We start from the raw sequence: 22,859 nt of genomic DNA, 5'->3' as shown, positions 1-22,859 counted from the left end.
CAGGGATTAGGGAGAGAATGTGACAATAAAGGGATAGCACAAGTTTTCTAGAGTGACAGAACTGTTCTGTATCTTGACTAGAGTTGGGGGTTACACAACTACACATATACTAACACTGATGTATGTCAAAAGAAAAAAAAAGTCAGTTAAAAAAATTTAACTGCACTTCTTTAACAGCATGATCTAGAACATACTTGGTATGACAATATTCCTCCTGGACTTCATTTGCTTTCAATGCCACAGTTTTTAGCTCATGAAATAAAATGACTTTGTAGAAATACTTCAGTCCTTTGATTGTTCAGTTTTTTAATGTACATTCTCATGAAACAGTTGCCAATTTATTTTTTAAAACATCACTAAGTTCTACTGATATATCAACATTTTAAAAATCCGAGTTACAACAAAGTCAGACTTCACAAAAGTTACTGCCTTCCAAATTTCCTTGAGCTCCACTATATGAAAATCTGTATTAAATAATAAGAAAGTCTATTTTAAGTCTCTGCTCACAACCATTTCAATCTTAGGAGGGAGGGAGACAAAATTTACTGAGTACCTCCACGTGTGTGCCAGACATCACTGCAACTGTCTTGCTTCACTAGACAATCTCACCACCCCTGGGAGGGCGGTGCCTTTCCAGTTTTACAAAGAAAAAACATGGGGTTCAGCAGGTTAAACAATGTAGCCCACAGGTCTGGGCTAATAAGGTAGTGGTGCCAAAATAAGCCAGAGCTTTTTAAAAAAGTGTGCCCCAAAAATAAAGGGATAAATTTACAGTATGTGGAAATGTATAAATGAAATTCACAGAGTCAGTGCAAAATACTGATTTGTCATCTCTAAAAATAGACAACTGTCAAGTTATTTGCTATGTGATAAAAATTCTTCCAACCAAGAAATCTGAGATTATGCTAACAAGTCAATTTCATGCACTAGATTTTACTAGTAACAAAGAAAGCAAGCTCTTCAGTATTGCTAATTACCAAGAACTAAAAATATCTAGCATTTTAGGTCAAGAACATAACTTATTAGTGATGTCCATCACATAAGCAGTAACTCAAGGAAAAAGTATCCTATACCCAAAGGGTTTTTTTTTTTTTTTCTTTTCTGTTTTTCTGCCCCCAACTCTTAACTTCTTAAGGAGTCCAAACTCCTACTGTTAAAATTCAAGGTATTCTACAGTCTGGCCCCAAGTTAATTTTTGAAATTTCCTCTAACTATTCAGCTTCTTAACGCTATACTCAAGCCACAGCTGAATTCTTTCTATTGCCCAAGCTCAATTTATACCTCATGTCTAAGCATCTGCTCATATACCCGCTTTACTCCTCTTAAGGAAATTCAACCCCATCCTACAAGTCCAGCTCAATTCTCTCTTCCTACAGTAACCCTACCCAAACCATCAGTTCAAAAAAGTCTCCTTCTTTCCCTAGAAGTATAAGACTTATCTATTCATAACGTACATAGTGTTATTGTGTTAAACTGATATTTATCTCACTTTTTTTCATGTATGTCTTATTTCTACATGTCAGAGACCTGTTACATCTATTCTTGTATGATCCTCACCTACTGTGTAGCCAGAAAATGTGTATTTTTTAAAATTTTAGGTTACAAGTTAAATAAGATGGTACTTAAATATATGTATTGATACATATGATATATACATGCCTAATGTATGCTCAACCTAGACATAGCATTACAGTTTCCCTTTAGGAATAAAAACATTTAAAACACACATTTTTTATCTTTTTTGCAATTAAAGGTTATAAGCAGAGTAAATCCAACAGCAAATTCCTATATTCCCTTTTCTTATCACTAATTTAAATTATTATTTGGCCATGTACATTTCTCCCTGAAAGTACAGTTACACCATCTACATATAACATACAAAAGTTGTGGAGTACTACCACAAATGCAATTAATAGGCTAAAATTAAGGCATAAACAACCAGCCTTAGAAGTGGTAGCTATAAATAAATATTCACTCTTGGGAAATTAAAAATAAATCTACAAGCAAAATATAAATACAAGCTGGTACTAAGGCCATCTGCTAAGCTTTTAAATTCTAGTGGGTTATCTATGCACATACTACCATATGAAATAATGAGAGTCAGAAATACAGTAAATCATAAGGTCACCTAGTTTAATGAGGCAATACAACACAATGGTTGACAGCACAGGCTCTGGAAGCAAACTATACAGACCCTAACTCTATTACTCACTTCACTAACAATGTAGCCTTAAAAGCAAGTTAACAACCTCACTGTGCCTCCATGAGTAATAACAGTACCTACCTTACGACAAGAATTGAGTTAATATATGTAAAGTGCTTACAAGAGTGGCTGGTATATGATAAGTGCTCAATAAATAAATATACTACTGAATTACACATGGCACTAATATATCTATTGTTTCAATGAATATATTTTATCAAACATATACTTTTATCCATGGCCAATATATTTACAGATGTACTTGGGCTTACCAGATACGTACTATCTTCTGTCTATTTCACCAGATGAGTTTCCTTCCCATATAAACTATACCTTCTTTCTCATTTAGGACTTTCTACAATAGCAATATCCAACAGAAATATAATGTAAGCCACAACCATAATTTTAATTCTTCTAGTTGCTACGTTTTTTAAAAGTAAATATATATTTAACCTAGTATGTCTAAAATGTTACCATTTCAACATGTAATCAATCCAAAATAAATTATTAACAAGACACTGTACATTTATTTTTTCATACTAAGTCTTTGAAATCTGGTGTGTATTTTACACTTAAAACATATCTCAATTTGACTAGCCACATCACAAATAGTCAATGCTATGTATTAGTCTAGTAGATGCCATATTGGACAGTGCTGCTTAATATACTTCTGCACATAGGTGTGTATACTGCATACTGATGACTACAAAATTAAATATTCCATGCTGTATTAAATTTGTTGAAAACAAGTAACAATTTGGTATTATAATTCAAAATCTTAGACTTTTCCAACAGGAAGCATTTAAAATACCTAGTTTCTCAAAACTCTACTTTACAGATGAAGAAACCCAGAGAAGTAAAATAATTTAGTGTATTGTAAGGGTTACCAGGAAAATTTCCTTTTTTGAGTCCTAGTCTTCCTACAATCAAACTCCTCTTCAAAATCAGGGTAGCCCCGGGCCGGGCGCAGTGGCTCGCACCTATAATCCCAGCACTTTGGGAGGCCGAGGCAGGCAGATCACGAGGTCAGGAGATCAAGACCATCCTGGCTAACACCGTGAAACCCCATCTCTACTAAAAAAAATACAAAAAATGAGCTGGGCCTGGTGGCACGTACCTGTAGTCCCAGCTACTTGGGAGGCTGAGGCAGGACAATCACTTGAACTCAGGAGGCGGGGCTTGCAGTGAGCCAAGACGGCGCCACTGCACTCCAGCCTGGGCGACAGAGTGAGACTCCATCTCAAAAAAAAAAAATCAGGGTAGCCCCTAAATTAGCTAAGACTGTGGTCAGACTATTCAGGTTTGAAGCCTAGCTTGGCCACTTAATAACTGAAATTTCCAACCTGTTACTTCCTCAGTTGTAAAAAACAGAGGTGATAATAGCAGTACCTACACATCAAGGGGTTGTGAAAATCAGATGAGTTAATACATATAAAGTATTTGGAACAGCAACTGGAGCAGAGTACACATACTGAGTAAATGCTGGTTATTATTAGTTATTAAAAGGAGGCTGGTATAGCTAAATTAAGACACATCAGTTTGGATTTAGACACAAACGCTTCACGTGAAGTTTAAGAGTGTGACCAGTTTTTTGCATGTTTTAAGTGCAATGGTGGGTTGCTTGTACGAAGCAACTAGAGTCCTCACTGGCTCTCTTCAGGATGGGGCGGGGCCACAGAGCACTCCCTGATCCCTGCCTTACAGACTTCTTAGCAGAATTACCCTTTCTTCCTTGACCAGATGGGACAGAATAGGCTCTTTCCCCACCTTGTCTTGCCTATGTAGTAAGAAACCGTGAAGAAGTTGTACTTCTTGGAGTGGAAATTCCTCCCTTTCTTCCCCACTGAGTCTAGGAAAGTAAAGAAGATAACATTAAATACGCTTTCACTGTACTCACATGTTGAGAACTGTATTCTCCAAGCCCACTCACTTGTGTGGTACAAAGGTGGAAAGGGGAATGCTGCTATCAGAACTATATCTGAAATACAAAATGTCTTTAATAAGATTAAGATACTTGCCAGGGTCACATTGTAGCAGATCTAGGGCTAGATCTATAGTCTAAGTCACATGTTCTCAACTGTAAACCAGGATGAGGTCATATGCTAACATATCAGTACAATGGAAAACTGATCCTGGGCCAAAAAATGATTACAGATTGAGAGGAAATGATTTGATGGTTTAAGATTATACAAAGTTCGAGTCCATAATTTTAACATTGTAATAGGATCTGAAGAATCTCCTTATGGTCAAGGTGACTGTCTTGGGGGAGCATCATTTGTTAATTCCTTATGGAAATATAGTAATGATATTGGGAAACAGACATTGAGGACAGAATTCAGGATTGCTGAGAACCTAACACAAGCCTTGCACTGACTTGTTACACAACTCTGCACTCCAAGACTCTTTCTAGCTCTACAATTCTCAGTGTCTAGGGAAAGGGGTCTAAATTAATGCAGCCTAGGTGGCTGGAATCTGGAATGTGGGAGTTATTGAGTGCTAAAACTTATTTCCAGAGGAAATAATGAAAGATAATATCTAAGAGTCTGAATCTGAAAAAGCAAGAGTCAGGGACAACCAAGCTGTTTTCAATATAAACCATTAAAAGAAAATAGAAAATAAGGACAGTTCCAAGGACAGTGCCATCAGGCACTTGCCATGTTGGTGAGGGATGTGGCTGCAAAGTCAGCACAATCTCAATCTCAAATCAGTCATTACTGAGCATGAAGCCAACATTACCTTTTTTCTCCAAGTTATAAATGGATAATAATCTACTGTTACTTTAGCAGCAAGCTATGAAGATTGCACATACATGACCAAATTTTAGTGTTGGAAATTTTAAAATCTTACAGCCAAAGCAATCTGATACAAATTTACTAATACTCCTAATGATTGCTGTGATTCACGGTGTCTAGACCTAACTGGAAAAAAATTCATGTGATTCACTGTGGTAACTACAACTACTACAAAGCCAAACACTCTAAAAAGGGCAGTAAGGAAACCAGGGTTTTCCCTGGGTTAATGCTGAAGACCTCTAATCCTTTGATGGTTTTTCTTTTTAACAGCTTTATTAAGATCTCATTCACATACCATAAAATCTACACTTCTAACGTGCACAACTCCATGATTTTTGGTATATTCAGAGTAGTGCAATAATCACAATTTTAGAACACTTGCATCACTCTCACCCTGGGTTAAGGAGTGCTTGTGGTCTGCTCTCCTTAACAGCTCTTTCTCCAGGTAGCCACATGGTTTCTATTCACCTGGTTCAGCACTTAGCCCAAGAGTCACTCCCTCAGACAGGACTTTGCTGACTGTACAACTCAAATTATAACACCAGTGTCATGTAACACGCTTCAACTCCACCTAACAAATCTCATCCCCATTTAACACACTTCAAGCACCACTCATATTGCTGCTTACTCACCCTAAATCTCTATTTTTCTTAGGACTGGTTGTATTTAGCATTTCAAATGTTTTACTTATTTTCTGTTAACTCTGAAAGGCAGATTTCTGTTTGTTTTATTAACTGCTGTACTCCCCGGGGCCCAAAACATGACACATTGTAAAAGTTTAATGTTTACAGAAGGGAAAAAGGGAGAGAGAGGAAAGAAGGAAATGGCTGCCGTACCACAAATGTCATTATTTTATGTCTGTTTCAATTTATTAAATTATAGATTTTCTATATCATTTTTCTCCTTTATAATCAAGGACACCTAATCAGAGAAAACTAAAATAAATGAAGTTCACTGAACTTGACACCATTGCAGACTCCAGTATCTATGCTTTAAAGATTTGTTCCCAACTTTGCATTCTTTCAAGTCTTTACTGAGTGCCTTAGCTGGGTACCATGGGAAATACAAAAGAATTATAAGGCAAAGTCACTTTCTTCCAAAGGCCTACCATCTATGTGAGCAAGACTTGTATAAATTAAATGCATACCATCTTTCTTTCTGCCTTTGTTTTCAGTTCTTAAAAATGTGAATTAAAAATACCTAGTAAATATCATAGAATTTTAGGAGAAAAAAAATAATAATCTACGTGAACTAGCATGGTCAGGAACTACCTCCTAGAAAAAGTAGTGTTATTAGAGTAGGTGGAACTGAAGTAGCAAATAGCACCAAACACATTATGGCTTAACAAAGTAATTTACCTCTTGCATATGTAATAATCACAGGGTGGAGGAGGAAGGCTCACATTGGTGGGGCAATTCTCTTACATAGTCATTCAGGGACCTAGGCTGCTTGCACTGTGGCTCTGCACTTCCATGGTTTCACATCACCTAGTAAAAAAGGAAAGAACGTGGAGGAACACTACATATCATTTTCCACTCACATTCCATTGGCTAGAACTCAGTCACAAGGAAAACAAGAGCTAGCTAGCTCCAGGTGCAGGATGAAGAGAACAAATTCTAGTAGGAATTTGGTAGTCTCTGCCACTGGAGGATTTGAAATGAACAGTGGAGGATGGGTGGCACATAACTGGGAAGGAGGGAACCACATGAACAAAAACAAGCAAATCAAAGCTAAGTAACAGTACAATGGAAGAGTGAGGACAAGTCTGGCTGTATTCTGGGGAGCAGCGAGAGAAGAATAAGGGTGGTTAGTTCAGTGGTTCTCAAACTCTAAACTTAAAACCAATCCCCAACATATGTCAAATATTCTACCATTCTACAATGAAATGAGAATAAATACAAGTTCATATCTTGTTAATAATGCTGAATTTTATAATTCAACTTCTGTAACTTATATATAATGTGATAACAATATAAACATTTCATGCTTTAAGTTTTTATATTAAAAAAAATTTTAACAGGTCAGTTAAGGATGTCAAAAGTTCTTTCTAAGATAATGCTCTTTCCTGACTATAACAAAGTCAGTCTTTATGCCATAGGCAATGAGGATTTACCGTCACTTTCCAGTTTACCATGTATTTTTAGTGGTTTAATATTTTCTAACAAGCCTGTATTGCTTTGGAAATTAGAAAAGATTTATTCTTAAAAGCCGTAAGGGTTTAAATATACAAGAGTTATCTGGGAGTGAGCAGAAAGGCTTACCAGACCACACATATAAACTATACTCAAAATATATGCTGAAAAGGTAGAAAGGTATCTGACTCTTCTGAACCCAATTTCAAACTATTCTATAAATATATAACATATATGACAAATACTAAGCCAAAAAGGGAGTTTAAGAAAGTAGCAAATTAGCATGCTAAAAACAATCTGCTATAGCATTAATCCAGATGTTCCTATAGCATTAATCCAAAGTTCCATTCCTAAACGAACTACTTTTCATTAAAAATGGCATAATCTACTATTTTCCTATTTACTACAGGTTACAGAGGAAAATGTTTAGTTAACATTAAAGATAGCAATGAAGAAAGTAAAGTGCTCTTTTTGCTAAGGAAATTCAAATGTCATCATTCAACCGTGAGATAAAAATAAATTTTATTTGGAATGAAAGTGTTAAACTTTAATCTTAAAAAAAAGTGAACACTTAAGAGGAACCATTTATGACAATGGAAATGTGAATTTATTAAAGAAAGTTATTTCCTAATCTCTAATAAAATAATAGTTCTATAAAAAAACACTTCTTCAACCTTTCTTCCTTACATATCACTAATGGCAAGTATGGAAAAAGATGACACTGCATATGACACCTCCTTAAAAATGAGAAAAAAGCTGTCCAAAAAATTAAAACGGTACAAATTCCATTAACTGAAAGTCTAGTGTAGTGCTTCATTACGTTCCAAACACATCATGTAAATGTTAGCCATATATCTTTCCAGTCAGGTTAGAACTATTCGGCTAAGGGGGAACCAAACCAAATGAAGCCGACCATGCATGGAAAACATCTGCTGATAATTTCTAAAGTTAATGGTTTCTAACAGTAGTATATAACTCTTATCACAATGCTTTCCATGGAAAATATGCAATTATTCACTGGTGAAAGATCACACTAAGTGACTTGTTAATATTACAAAAACCAGTAGTGGTACCATATAGCAGTCTGTTCATGTTTGGATAATTTAATTAGTCAGGGTTTAATAAACTTTCTCCTTAAGTGAGTTACTGTTTTTAAAAAATTTAACATACATATACCATACCACACCATAGTAAAAGATGTGCAAAGTTATTTCTACAAACAGAATTTTAGGTCACTGAAATTCAATTTAAAACACATATGGAAAAATGAAATATTTAATAAATAGTTCAACTTAATTATTTTAAAATGAAATCACTTTTTTTAAACTGTCAGTCAAATATGTTACTAAATGTTACACTCTCAAATGTACACACAGTTAAACACTCTGATCATAATAGTTCTAGTCATATTAAAATTTGATGGCTAACATTTATACAATGTGTGGCCAAGCTTTCTGGACAAAGAAACAGAAACTAGATCTACATTTGAGATTTTATTCTGCACAACACAGTTCTTGCCCACAGTACTTTCCTAGTGCTATTATCTTAAAATTACAATAAAATAATATTGGTTAATGGCAAAGCCAGGAAGTTATAATGAAACTGAGAGGACCCTAAAAGTTTAAAAGTCTCAAAACTAGAATCACATTGTACAATGAGTAAATACACTAAAAAAAAATAATAATAATGCCAGAATTATTTCCAAAAGAGCCCTGTGGCTTTCAAAATGACTGATTTAGGAAGGCCACAATACTTACTCCCACAATGCTGTCAATACTTATAATATTTTTAGAACTCCTTTATGGGAAATCCCTGCAGAACTTTTAGCACATTCTATTAATTATCCTCAATGAATGGTAACAAATCTCCAAACTTTGAAAGCGAATTTGAGTTTCTGAAGCAATTAAAGAGTCTCATGGGGCCTAATACAGAGAATATGATGGATCAGCAAGCAGGGCCACTTATATTTGGTCCGAAATGAGATGTAAATATGAGTAATAGACTAATTTTCCTAGGAGGCCTCCTGGGAAGGCAAAACCTCTAAGGTGACTGCTCTGAAGCCCATTTCTCACTTAGATATCAATGTAACTCAATTTCACAAATAAATAGCATCCAGTTCAACATTCTCATTTTACTAACGAGAAAATGAAGTTTCTAAAAAGGTAAAAGAAATTTCCCCAAATCACCGAACTATTTAGTGGCAAACTGGGGCCTAAAAGTCAGGTCTCCTAATGTCTATTCAGTACTCGTTCCCATTCACTATGCTGCCCATAAAATTTAAGGCTTGAGAATAAAGTAGAATTGCTTTTGAAATCCATTAGGGGCTGGGCGCGGTGGCTCAAGCCTGTAATCCCAGCACTTTGGGAGGCCGAGACGGGCGGATCACGAGGTCAGGAGATCGAGACCATCCTGGCTAATACGGTGAAACCCCGTCTCTACTAAAAAATACAAAAAACTAGCCGGGCAAGGTGGCGGGCGCCTGTAGTCCCAGCTACTTGGGAGGCTGAGGCAGGAGAATGGCGTAAACCTGGGAGGCGGAGCTTGCAGTGAGCTGAGATCCGGCCACTGCACTCCAGCCTGGGCGACAGAGCGAGACTCCGTCTCCAAAAAAAAAAAAAAAAATCCATTAGGAGTTTTAGTTTTAAATTCAAGTTAAGACAACTGGAAATGGATATGGTAGGTCTAGACCCTAAACTGGGTCTGGTTTGCAATGCCAGATCTCTTATAGCTCAACCAAAATGTAGGAATGTGGGTTTGCTCATGCAGACATTAAAACAAAATTAAAGATGAGTTTTCATCATCACTAGTAGCACTTGTTGAGCATTCACTATGCCAGACACTTTGCCAGGCTCTTTTGCTTGCAGTGCTTCATTAAATCCTCAGAAGAACCCTATGGAGGTAGACACATTATATCCTCACTTTAAAGATAAAGACAGTGAGGTCTACTAAGGTTAAATCATATAATCAGAGTTACGAAGTACAGCAGGTTGTATTTTCTAAAGATGGTTATAAAAATACATTCTTTTTCTTATAAACTTTTTTACTTTAGAGTAGTTTTTAATTTTATTTCATTTTATTTTTATAGAGACAGGGTCTCCCTATGTTGCCTAAGCTGGTCTCGAACTCCTGGGCTCAAGTGATCCCCCCAACCTCAGCCTCCTGAAGTGCTGGGATTAGAGGTGTGAGCCACTGTGCCTGGCCTAGAGTAGTTTTAAAATTGTGATGATAGGACAGAATTTCCATATACTCTATACTCAGTTTCCCCTAATATTAATGTCTTATATTAGTAGATACATTTGTCACAACTAATGAAGCAATATTATATTTGTATTAACTAAAGTCCAAATTTATCTAAATTTCCTTAGCTTTTATCTAATGTTATTCTGCACCAGGGTCCCATTAGAATACCACATTACATTTAGCCATCATGTCTCCCGTGGCTCCTCTTGGCTATGCCAGTTTCTCTGACTTTCCTTGTTCATGATGATCTAAGATTCTAAAAAGCTGAGACCGATCCCCAAGTGTATCTTACACCAGAGAAGGTGCTCCTTAACCATACTACTAAATAATGTCCTGTAATCCAAACTGCTTGTCCTTACGTTTTTTTTTTTTTTTTTAAATAGGGACAGGATTTCACGATGTTGACCAGGCTGCTCTTAATCGAACTCCTAGCCTCAAGCAATTCTCCTGCCTCAGCCTCCCAAATCACTGGGCCTAAATTGGCAGACATATCACATTTGGAAAGTAGATCCTATAGCAATGCTTTTTCTTCCAGTAACTACATTACTACATAGTATATTCAAAAGAATATATGAATGAGCTATCATGGCATATAAGACCATGTGGCTCCAAAATATAAGTAACATCAGTCTCAGTGACAAGACCAAGCAAGTTATGTATTAATATTTTTTTAAGAGCCATACATTCTGGCTAACACGGTGAAACCCCGTCTCTACTAAAAAATACAAAAAACTAGCCAGGCGAGGTGGCGGGCGCCTGTAGTCCCAGCTACTCGGGAGGCTGAGGCAGGAGAATGGCGTGAACCCGGGAGGCGGAGCTTGCAGTGAGCTGAGATCCAGCCACTGCACTCCAGCCTGGGCGACAGAGCGAGACTCCGTCTCAAAAAAAAAAAAAAAAAAAAGAGCCATACATTCTTTCCACACAGTTTTGGAAAGATATACACTAGAGATTTTTTAAAATATTCAAATAATTCCTGCTTTCATTTAATGGCAGGAGTGCTTATAAAATATTATTAGATTTACTATACACATTTTAGGATTAAGTTGTAGCCAGTGCTAATTATAACATGCCTGGAAAAATATCTAACCTACACTGATTAAAATTCTATTTATAAAGGAAAAATCTAAACCACAGAAACAGTGCTTAGTTTAGAACAAGAACATGTACATAACTGCCAAATGCAATCCCTATTTAGATGTCTGTCTTACTGAACACTGTAATCACAAAAAACCAAAATGAATTTCTAAGTGTTTCAAGATGAAATAGCTTTTGCATAACTTTCAAGGCTTGTAATTACTTCCTTGAAAAGGTAAACAATCCAAGTTTCAATTTATTTATAATACTAGTTCTCTAGAAGTTAACAAATTGAATACTCAGCTTTACTATACATGGAAGCCTCCTACAAAATTCAGAATCTCTCAAATTAACAATTAAATGCTAACCAAAGAAAAATTACTGGAAGTCAAAGGCCAATACTAAATTCCTACAGCCATTTATGGATAATGCAAACCCCTAGGCTTACTGAATGAGTTTTTAAGACTCCTCAAATACTTGGGGGTAGCAAAGTATAAATCTAAACTGATTGTCCAGAAAAATGAATCATTAACTACACACACAGTCTCTGCTTCCTCACTTCCCATTCCCTCTTCAATCAACTTCCCTCTTTAGTCAGCTTTCGGCCTCTACCATTCCACTGAAACCACTTTGGCAAAACAGTCCACTTTCATGTAGCCACATCCAAGAGCTACTTCTCTGTCCTCATTTTACTCTACCCTCTTGGCAGCATTCCACACGCATGGCCACTTCCTCCTTGAAATGCTAGCCTCTCTTGGGGTTTGTGACACCACTCTCCAGGTTTTCTTCTGACGTCGGTGATCCTTCTCTCCTGGTTGGATTGGTTGGCTCCCCCTCCTCTACCGGACCTCTAAATGCTGAAGCTTCCTGTCACTCAGACATCAGTTGTCTTCTCTCTATCCTCTTCCTCCTTCCTCTTTCCTTTGTGCTATCTTTATGCTGATATTACCAAAATATCTCCAACACATTATCTTAGCTCCAGACCCACAGGTTCATCTACTTACCCAACACTTGCGTGTAATCTTACAATGTAAATCCAGTTACACAATTTCCCAGTTTAAAAGCCTTTAACAGCTTTCCACTGAGCCTAGAGTAAAAATCGAATTACCACTCCTCTTCCACCTCCGTGCTAACCTCTTCTGCCAGGTTCTCCAACAGGCCACTTCGTACCTCAGCGCTTAGTACAAATTGTCCAGGCTACCTTCTCAGACTTTGTTTCACTACCTCTGTTTCTTCCTTGAAGTTTTAGGTGTCAGCTTAATGTCAACTCCTTAAACAAGCTCTCACTAAGGCTGACCACTACTTAAAACAAGTTCCCCTCAATAGTGATTCTGTCTCAGTCCTGAGTGCTTCGTTTATGGCTCTTATTACAGCCAGCGGTTGTTTATTCATTTGTCTGTTTCCTTGTTTTCCACCTGTCATTCCCTCTAGAATCTTAGTTCTATAGTTCTGTAGTTGTAAGGACCATATTGATACTGTGCACTATTATATCCTCAGCATAAAACCCCAGCACACTTTGAAAGAGCTCGAATTTTCCCCGACCCTAGAAACAGGGTCTCACCCTATTGCCCAGGCTAAAAGTGCAGTGACGGATCACAGCTCACTGCTGCCTTGAACTCCAGGCCTCAACTGATACCCTCGCCTAGGCCTCCCAAAGAGCTAGGATTGCAAGCATGAAGCATCATACCCTGCATGAAAGAGCTCAATTTCTACTTGATGGAGGGCTTAATACAAAAAAGAGAAAAAGTCAGATAAATTGATCCTGTCACTTTATATTTTTTCCAGGAATTCAAAAGCTAGTATAGACCAGGTGCAGTGGCTCACACCTGTAATCTAAGCACTTTGGGAAGCCAAGGTAGGTATATCACTTGAACTCAGAAATTGGAGACCAGCCTGGGTAACATGGCAAAACCCTACATCTACAAAGAAAAAATATAAAAATTAGCCAAGCATGTTGGTGTACACCTGTAGTCCCAGCTACTCAGGAGGCTGAGGTGGGAGGAGAGCTTAAGTCCAGGAGGGGCACGTTGCATCAGCCAAGATTGGGCCACCGCACTCCACCCTGGACGACAGAGCAAGACCCTATCTGGAAAAAAGAAAAAAAGGTAAGTGTAACAAATGTGGTTCAGCTGACCAGTCTTTGGCCCTTTTGCTATTTTTATATGGGGTCCTTTTTATTAAACAGAATATTAATACAACAAGTATAAAAGTATGAACAGGAAAATAATGTCACTTTACATCCAGAATATTTTTAATAGCCTCCAATGTGCTTTCAAAGGTTTATCTGTATGATGTAATGAAACGCAGTATAAAAGGATGAAAGTGGCCGGGCGCGGTGGCTCAAGCCTGTAATCCCAGCACTTTGGGAGGCCGAGACGGGCGGATCACGAGGTCAGGAGATCGAGACCATCCTGGCTAACACGGTGAAACCCCATCTCTACTAAAAATACAAAAAGCTAGCCGGGTGAAGTGGCGGGCACCTGTAGTCCCAGCTACTCGGGAGGCTGAGGCAGGAGAATGGCGTAAACCCGGGAGGCGGAGCTTGCAGTGAGCTGAGATCCGGCCACTGCACTCCCATCTGGGCGACAGAGCGAGACTCCGCCTCAAAAAAAAAAAAAAAAAAAAAAAGGATGAAAGTGTTTACCCTAATTGAAATACAGAAGGCAGGGATTATTTCCATTTTACAGATACAATCACTAAGGCAAAGAGGTCAATGAGTTACCTAAAATCACAGATGTTTAGTGGTGGAGCTGAAGTCTGATCTCAGTTTTCCTGGCTCCCAATCCAGTCAATCTTTTGTTTTTTACTTTCTTCTTTTTTGTGTTTCATTTTGATACACACTTTCGGCCTTCTTAAAACTGCAGTGTTCAGTAAAATATACAAATCCTAAGTATATGACTTAATATTTTTACAAGTCAATATATCCAGACTGAGACAAGAGTACTGCCTGCAACCCAGAAGCCTCCTTCATGCATGTCCCTTCCCAATAATTAACTACTCCACTGGTAACCACAAGTCTGAATTATATGACCATCATTAGTCTTACCTGTCTTTTAACTTTATCTAAATGGAATTAACAAACATAGACACAGCCAGGTGTGGTGGCTCACACCTATAATCTCAGCACTTTGGGAGGCTGAGGCAGAAGGATTGCTTGAGCCCAGGAGTTCCAGACCAGCCTGGGTAACATGGTGAGATCCCATCTCTACAAAAATGGGAGGATCGCTTGAGCGATCCTCCATAGATGGGCATGGCAACGTGCGCCTGTGGTCCCAACTACTTGAGAGGCTGAGGCAGGAGGATCACTTGAACCCCAGATTTGGAAGCTGCAGAGAGCTATGATCGCACTACTGTAGTCTAGCCTGGATGAGTGAATGAGCCCCTGTCTCAAAAAAAAAGGATATACTCTACTGCATCTGGCTGCTTTTATTCAACATGTCTGTGAGAGTCACCCATATAAGTAAGTGCCAAAATGGTTTCTTCTTTTTCATTGCTATACGGTATTGCACTGTATAAATATCCCAAAATGTATTTATTCTGTTTGACATCTGTGTATTTTTCAAGTTTGAGCTATATGAATAATGCCATTACAAACATTCTTATTTTGTAGATGAAGAAACAAAGGCCCTAAAAGGGAAAAAATACTTAAAGAAACACAGCAATTGGGCAACCAAGTATATCCCTGGAGGCCGATCACCCTTTTACAATGTAACACAAGTCAGCAAGTCCATCTGAATCTTAACCTAAAGATTTTTTAAATTATTGCACAATATAAAACCAAGTCTTAAGTTACAAATACTATGCCAAAGATTACTGTAGTTTCTGGTTATGAAAGTTACTTTATTTGTGTATGTGTGTCTATGTCTGGTTTTTTAAATCTATCTAGCTACCTACTTACCTATCTATCTATTTATTGACAGGCTGTCATTCTGTCATCCAGGCTGGAGTGCAGCGGCACAATCATGGCTCATGGCAGCCTCAAACTCCTGGGCTCAAGTGATCCTCCCGTCTCAGCCTCCCAAGTACTAGGACTATAGGCACACACCACCACACTCAGCTAAGAAGTAACTTACTTTTATACATGTAACTATTCTATAGAGATTTACCTCATCTACAGTCAAATAAAATTTTGTTTCCCGGATTAGAAATGAACCAAATTGGGAATTCTATCAAAATATGAACAGAGACAACAGTCCCAACTTATGAGCAGGTAGCATTCTAAAATTCTACATTTAAATCAGCTGTTTGGAATTCAGATGCATTTTCCCAAACAATTACATTACACAAAGTGATTAGGTTTTCAGGTCAGCCTACAAAAGCCAACTTCACAAAAATGTACCTGAAAATAGCACTAATAACAGTCTTTAACCACTATGAATAAATGCTTAACTTCAAATAATGAGTTATAAAACTATCTCCTAACACCCCAATCTCTTGTTTTAACTCCTAAAGTATGGGAGCCCCAGTTCCAAACGCTTCTGTAACTGGCTTACGCCTTTTTTTTTTTTTTTTTAACCCCTCACTAACACTTTTAACTTTATGTTTCCAAATCCTGGGCCACAGAATTCAGACCACAGAATTCCTTAATTCCTATCCCTTAAATAACCCTTTGAGATTTTTCACTGCTAGAGAAACTTTCTGCGGGGAGAGAGAGAAATTAGAAAAATAGAAGGAAAATAGTAAAATTTCAAGAAGTCTTAAAAAGTTGTTCTGTTTTTACCAAAACGGGCATGGAGTCAGGCAGGATTTTCCTAACCTCCTATTTGCATTAAAATATTCTTCTCGAGAGCCCTGTTCAATCTTTCTAGACTTCTTAAAATCCTAGGCTGGGCACCTCTGAGTGTCTCTCCTTTCATTAGGAAAGTCTCCAATTTAATTTCTTCTCACATTCCTTCTCATTACTCAGTGATAGCCTAAATGGAAAGATAAAGTGATATGTTGATAACATCAAGTCTTTAGGTATGCACAGAAGTGAAATCAGGGAGAGATGAAGACTAAGGGGTGCTCAGGCCATTGCGGTCACAATCTGTGACTTAGTTGTGTACCCATTAAAGGCTATATACAGATACTTTGAAGCAAATAAACCATTTCATAAATGGACACCAAAAAAGTTTCCAGAAATGAGAACAATCTACCTTATATACCACAATATAATATTCCTTTCTTCTTTAAGGCTCACATTATCTTTCCAGTAATAAGACTGAAGATATATTCTATATTTTCTCCATACAACAAGCACTGACCTGAATACACCACAAACAGGTACAATGCAAAGCATCAAAAGGCTAGCTCTAATTTGATGAAATTAATTTACCTGCAAATGGAGAAATCGATTTCTATTTAGTCTAGGTGATAAAAACTAAAAGAACAACAGCTACCCTGGCCTTAAAATCCAATAAAGAGCACGGTAAATGTCTCTGAAAATCAAAAGAAACCTACAAGTCATAAATGCCCTCAAAGGATTCTTAGGCATAGGAATGAGGAGTTGATTCACTAAACCTCAAAGAACAGATGTTTTAAAGGAAAAAGAAGATAAGACTGTGTCATTTTATCAAGTCAAGTCTTTACAGTAAGTAAAATACCTTATGGGCCAAAAATTAAAATGAACTGCAAAACTTATGTACAAATTATTAACTATCACTTCTGTGACTGAAGTTAATAAGAGAATCATACACTTAAGTGTAACAATGTAAAGAGGTATCCAAAAGTAATTTGAGCTAGCTTAATATAGACCACTAAATACACCCTCAGAGAGCTGACAGCCTGTAAACCAGCAGTCCCTGGCCTTTTTGGCACCAGGGACTGGTTTCACGGAAGACAATTTTTCCATGGAGAGCAGGGGCAGGGCAGGGGTGGTTTCAGGATGACTCAAGCACAGCGCATTTATTGTGTACTTTATTTCTATTGTTATTACTACACTGTAATATATAATGAAATAATTATACAACTCACCATAATAGTAGAATCGACGGGCGTTCTGAGCTTGTTTTCCTGCAACTAGATGGTCCTATCTGGAGGAGTGGAGGATATGAGACAGTGACAGATCATCAGGCATTATATTTTCCTAAGGAGCATGCAACCTAGATCCCCTGCATGCACAGTTACAGGGTCTGCATTCGTATAAGAATCGAACACAGTGACGGATCTGAGCGGAGGTGGAATTCAGGCGATAATGCAAGTGATGTGGAGTGGCTGTAAAGACAGATGAAACTTTGATCGCTGGCCTGCCATTCACCTCCTATCCACTATTATTTTACATAAACGAGTCCTAGTTCCACCACTTACTGTGTGAGCTTGGGCAAATTATTTAACCTCTGTGGCCCCAATATCTACAAAAATAAATTGGACTAAAAGTGGTAGCTACTTAAAGACTATTGTGAGGATTAAATGACAAAGTAACTGTCTTCAGCAGCTCCAGCAACAAAGTAAATGTTCAATAAAGGTTAGTTACTATTATTTTATCCTCTTGATGCATTAGTTATTTGAAATCACATCTATGACCTATACTACTTTTGGAACCCTCACAACCCTCCAGGACAGTGCTTAAGGCCCAGTGAATGTTCAATATTTATTGGCTGAGGACTACTGGTTTATATGGAAGCTAGAACCACAAAGCTGAAGAAGACTTTAGAAGTCATCTGGAAAAGTTTCACTCCATTCAACAATAAGACTCATAGGGGATTATCACATCTTTGCTTGAACACTTACAGCGACAGAAACTTGCATCTCCACAAAGCATAAAGGAATAGTTCTAATTATTAGAATGTTCCTTGAGATTTCATTACACTGACTACCGCTTCTCAAAATATTTCTCCAAGGCTGAATTCACTAGAGGGCATCACATATTAGGAGAAACTATATCAGAAATCATCACTAAAAGGAAGGAATCATTCAACATTTATTCTGCCTAAAAGAAAAATACTGGGCTGAGTTGTATAAAACAGGCATGCCAATTTAAACTTTATTCTATTTAAACATGCATTAAAATGTTCAGAATGAATTAAAATGAAGATTCTGACAAATTAGGTCGAAAATCATAGTAATTGCAAATGTTGTTGTATAGGTCAGTAATACAGATTAACACAGGGCTGGGACTCTTTCCAACACCATTATATAGCCTCCCAATAATTGTATACAATTTCAATGGTTACTTGTTTACAAAAAAAAAAAAAAAGCATACAGTACTAGTTTACATTTAATACTGCCCCTTGCAGCCAGCCTCCAAGTTACCACGAGCTATCCAAAAAAAGACCCAGTGCCAAAAAGAAAATTGTAAGTTTCTATAAGACTAGTAAGGGACCATGACTCAATTTTGTAATCCCAGAACTATGGAGTCTGAGACAGAAGTATCACTTGAGCCCAGGAGTTCTAGACCAGCCTGGGCAACACAAAAAACTTTACAAAAAACTTTTATTAGCCAGTGGTGGTGGCACATGCCTGTAATCCCAGCTGCTTGGAAGGCTGAGGCAGGAGAATCACTTGAGCCCAGGAGTTCAAGGCTACAATTGTGCCACTGCACTCCAGCCTGGGCAACAGTGAGAACCTGTGTCACACACACACACACACAAAGACTAGCAAGGTAAATCTGAACCTGGATTTGTGTATAACTAACAAATCTAAGGCCAGGTGTGGTGGCTCATGCCTGTATTCCCAGCACTTTCAGAGGCCAAGGTGAGAGGACTGCTTGAGTCTAGGAGTCCCAGACCAGCCTGGGCAACAAAATAACACCTCATCTCTACAGAAAATTTTTATAAAATTAGCCATGTTTGGTGGCACACACCTGTGGTCCCAACTATACAGGAGGCTGTGCCAGGAGGATCACGTGAACCCAGGAGGTCAAGGCTACCGTGAGCCGAGATTATGCCACTGCATTCCAGCCTGGGTGACAGAGTGAGGTCCTATCAAAAAAAAAAAGTTAAATTATTTAAAACCAAATCATTAAAACTGTTCATTCATTAACCAGGTAATGGTACAATTTTAAAACCTCATCATGCTCAAAGAGGATCCAGAACTGTACTCAAATATCTGTGGCACACACTTGTATTCCCAGCTACTCAGAAGGCTGGGGCAGGAGGATCACTTGGGCCCAGGAGTTCAAGTCCAGCTTGGTCAACATAGCAAGTCCCTGTCTCTCAAATTTAAAAAAAAATCTTTTAATCCCCACTCACTGCAATTCACAGTAATATGTAGAGAAAAACATGATGGAAAACTAGGCATGATTTATAGCACAGTTCTATACTTTATCAGATTCTGTTTGATGGGAGCTATTTTACAACTCTGTAGGCTATAGATTAACTGAGGGACATGTAAACTCTATCCTGTCAGGCAGGAGGTTCAGTTGACCTCCAGGGTCTCTCCCCAGCTCCCCTTCCCCAACAAACCAGTTTTGTCTCCATTTGGGTTCATTTCAACATTTCTTTACTCCATATAAATTTGTGGGTTATTTTACTTTTCTATTGAACCAGGTATAACATTTGTCTTCTTCCCTGATTATGAGTTTTTCTTTTACACATGTATTTTCATAGCTGCAAAGTCATTATATTAACACACTACACAGCTTTCTTATTATTGGTAAGATGTTGTTTGATACTCCGATACCAACACAAAAACAATCCAAACAGCGAATTGGACTGGAAAGGTCCACTGCCCATGTAAATTAACAAACAAGCCTTTGGGTTTTGAAAATCAATCCCTTATAAATTTCACTGGTATAAATTAAGTCATGAGCACCGCATAAAACTAGGAAACCAGGTTTCAGAACCTTCAGAGCCAATATTCAGACTGCAGATAATGGTGAAGACATGAACTCTAGCAACCACAACCTGTTGCTCACTCATCTTCATTCCCTGTAAACAGTTAAAACAACTGAGGAAAATGGTCAATCCAACAGCACAATGTGCTTCAGATGATTTAAAAAATTAATTTTGGTAGACTCTGCTCCATAGAATGCATCCATGTTCATTTATCCATTTATAGAAGTAGGTTAATTTTTATGTCACTGAAGAAATCAACACAAAAAGTCTTTGTTTAGGTTCATAAATTATCAAGATTATAAGGAATTAGAGAAGAAATAAAGGGATGAAAAAACATGTTGATAACCAAATTAAAGAGGATGTTTCAGATGCGGGTGACCCAAATCAGGAGAATCAGGTGGCTTTTAAGCCTACCAGATTCTCTTCCATCTAACTGCTCTCTTTATCCCAAGGACACTAACTTAAAACAATGTAACAGATTCAGATTCCTTTTACTATAAGAAGCATATAACCTTGTTCTGAACTTTTTATATATGTATACACACACATATATGTCTTCATGTATAGCATATGTAACTGTCATATGGTAGTTATATATGTAATATAGTTAGACACATATAATTGTCTAACATATGTAACTATCATACACATATAACTGTCATATACACATAATGAATTAATCAGAAACATTCACTCCAGACAAACTATTTTCCAAGATGGAAATCTGCTCTCCCCTGACTGGTGAGGCCATGGATACATGGTACACAAATATCAACTATATTCACAGACAACAAATCATTTTTTTTTTCAACTCCAGAGAAGATAGAAAGGTGTAATTATAATTTCATGCAAAAATAGTTGCAACACACTATCCACAGCCAATCTTTTTTCTTTCTCATCACTGTGACTTAAAAGTTTCATCTAATGCATAGCACAAAATGTTCCATTACAAGGTATGGTGGGGGGCAGGTAGGAGGCACTGGCAAGACTTGTGGACACAAAATATTCTAATAGAACCTGGGTTTCTTCCTATAAATATTTAGGAAAACTGAAAATTCCTGAAATTACTTGGAAAGGTAATCACCTCCTGACTCCCTGCAAAAAATATTTTTAACATCCGGCCTACCATAAATATTTTGCATAAAACCTATCTGAATGGCATTAAAATGCCTACAAAAAAGACAATAGAACACTTTACCAAATGCAAGAATAATGTGCATTCTAAGGCACTAGGGGCACTTCCACTTTTATAAGAAAAGAAAAAGTTTCCATTTGTCTGAGCAACTTCTGATGCAACATTAGTAATTACGGTCCTTTCCTCCAGTGTAGGCCTCAGAAACAAAAACTGGTTGATGTTTACGAACATTTATCTCAAATCAAGAAAGAAATTAACACAAAATAAAACATCAAAAGGCTTAATCTGGACAAATTTTCCAGTTTTACAAGCCAGTGACAAAAAGTAAAGCCTTAGAGGGGGATTAATTGTCAACTCCAACAGTTTAGAGAGTAAAGCCAAATAAACAAGTGGAACCTTCTACTCAGTGAGTTCTGAAAGTCTTGTCTCCTTTTAACTCCTTTTCCATAAATGCTTTCTGTATATTCTTGCCCATGTAAGCCCTAAGGACAAAAATTATAACTATGTGGATGTTTCTTCTGTTCTGAATTTTGAAACTATGTCCCATAAACTAGCAAAAACTTTAAATTAGCTTCTTTAAAGTTTTCTAGTTAACTCCACTCAGAAGAATGTTAAATATTTAAAAGAAAGAAAAGGACACTATGAAAAACCCACAGCAATGGTTCATAACAATGATGTTCATACTTCATACTCAGGGAAAAAGTGACTATAAGCTTTCCTGCTAAAATCAGGAATAAGACAAGGTTGATTGCTTTCACCATTGTTATTCAACATTGAACTAGAATTTCTAGTAAGAACAATTAGGCAAGAAAAAGAAATAAAATTCATCCAAATCAGGAGGAAGAATTTGCACATGACATGATCCTATGTATAGAAAATCCCCAGGAACCCATAAAAAGACTACTGAAGCTAATAAACAAATTCAGCGAAGTTGAAGGGTACAAGATCAACACACAAAAATCAACTATGTTTCTATACACCAGCAATAAACAAATCAAAAGGAAAATTAATAATTTCATTTACAATAACATCAAAGGAATAAACCTAGGAATAAATTTAACCAAGGAGGCTAAAGACACTTTGAAAAACACAAAACATTAACAAATTAAGGAAAATCTAATATATGGAAGGCTACACTGGGTTTAGGGATTAAAAGACAGTGCTGGCCAGGCACAGTGGCTCATGCCTGTAATCCCAGCACTTTGGGACACTGAGGCGGGTGGATCACTTGAGGTCAAGAGTTCAAGACCAGCCTAGGCAACATGGTGAAACCCTGTCTCTCTACTAAAAAAACAAAAACGAGTCGGGTGTGGTGGCACACACCTGTAGTTCCAGCTACTCAGGAGGCAGAGGCAGAAGAATCACTTGAACCTGGGAGGCAGAGGTTGCAGTGAGCTGAGATCACACCATTGCACTCTAGCCTGGGCAACACAGTGAGACTGTCTTAAAAAATAAATAAATAGGCCGGGCATGGTGGCTCACGCCTGTAATCCCAGCACTTTGGGAGGCCAAGGTGGGTGGATCACGAGG

General features: G+C 37.5%; 1 protein-coding gene across 4 annotated transcripts in view; it reads right to left on the bottom strand.

Annotated features, from left to right (window-relative positions):
* LCLAT1 (lysocardiolipin acyltransferase 1) overlaps window positions 1-22,859 on the bottom strand; it is a 223,291-nt gene that overhangs the window by 173,617 nt on the left and 26,815 nt on the right. The window contains exons 1-2 of one of the 4 annotated variants that reach the window (XM_030921700.1): window positions 17,394-17,556; window positions 6,354-6,482 (exon numbers count right to left, since the gene is read on the bottom strand). The exons of the other annotated variants lie outside the window; for them this stretch is intronic. The gene's annotated coding sequence lies outside the window, so the exon portion shown is untranslated. Of the gene's footprint in view, window positions 1-6,353; window positions 6,483-17,393; window positions 17,557-22,859 lie in introns of those variants that run through there. 4 annotated transcript variants of the gene reach the window in all.

The sequence above is a fragment of the Rhinopithecus roxellana genome, chromosome 17 (genome assembly GCF_007565055.1).
Source record: "Rhinopithecus roxellana isolate Shanxi Qingling chromosome 17, ASM756505v1, whole genome shotgun sequence".
Classification (NCBI taxonomy): Eukaryota; Metazoa; Chordata; class Mammalia; order Primates; family Cercopithecidae; genus Rhinopithecus; species Rhinopithecus roxellana.
Note: the sequence above shows the minus strand (reverse complement) of the source record. Positions and strands in the feature narration are given on the sequence as shown.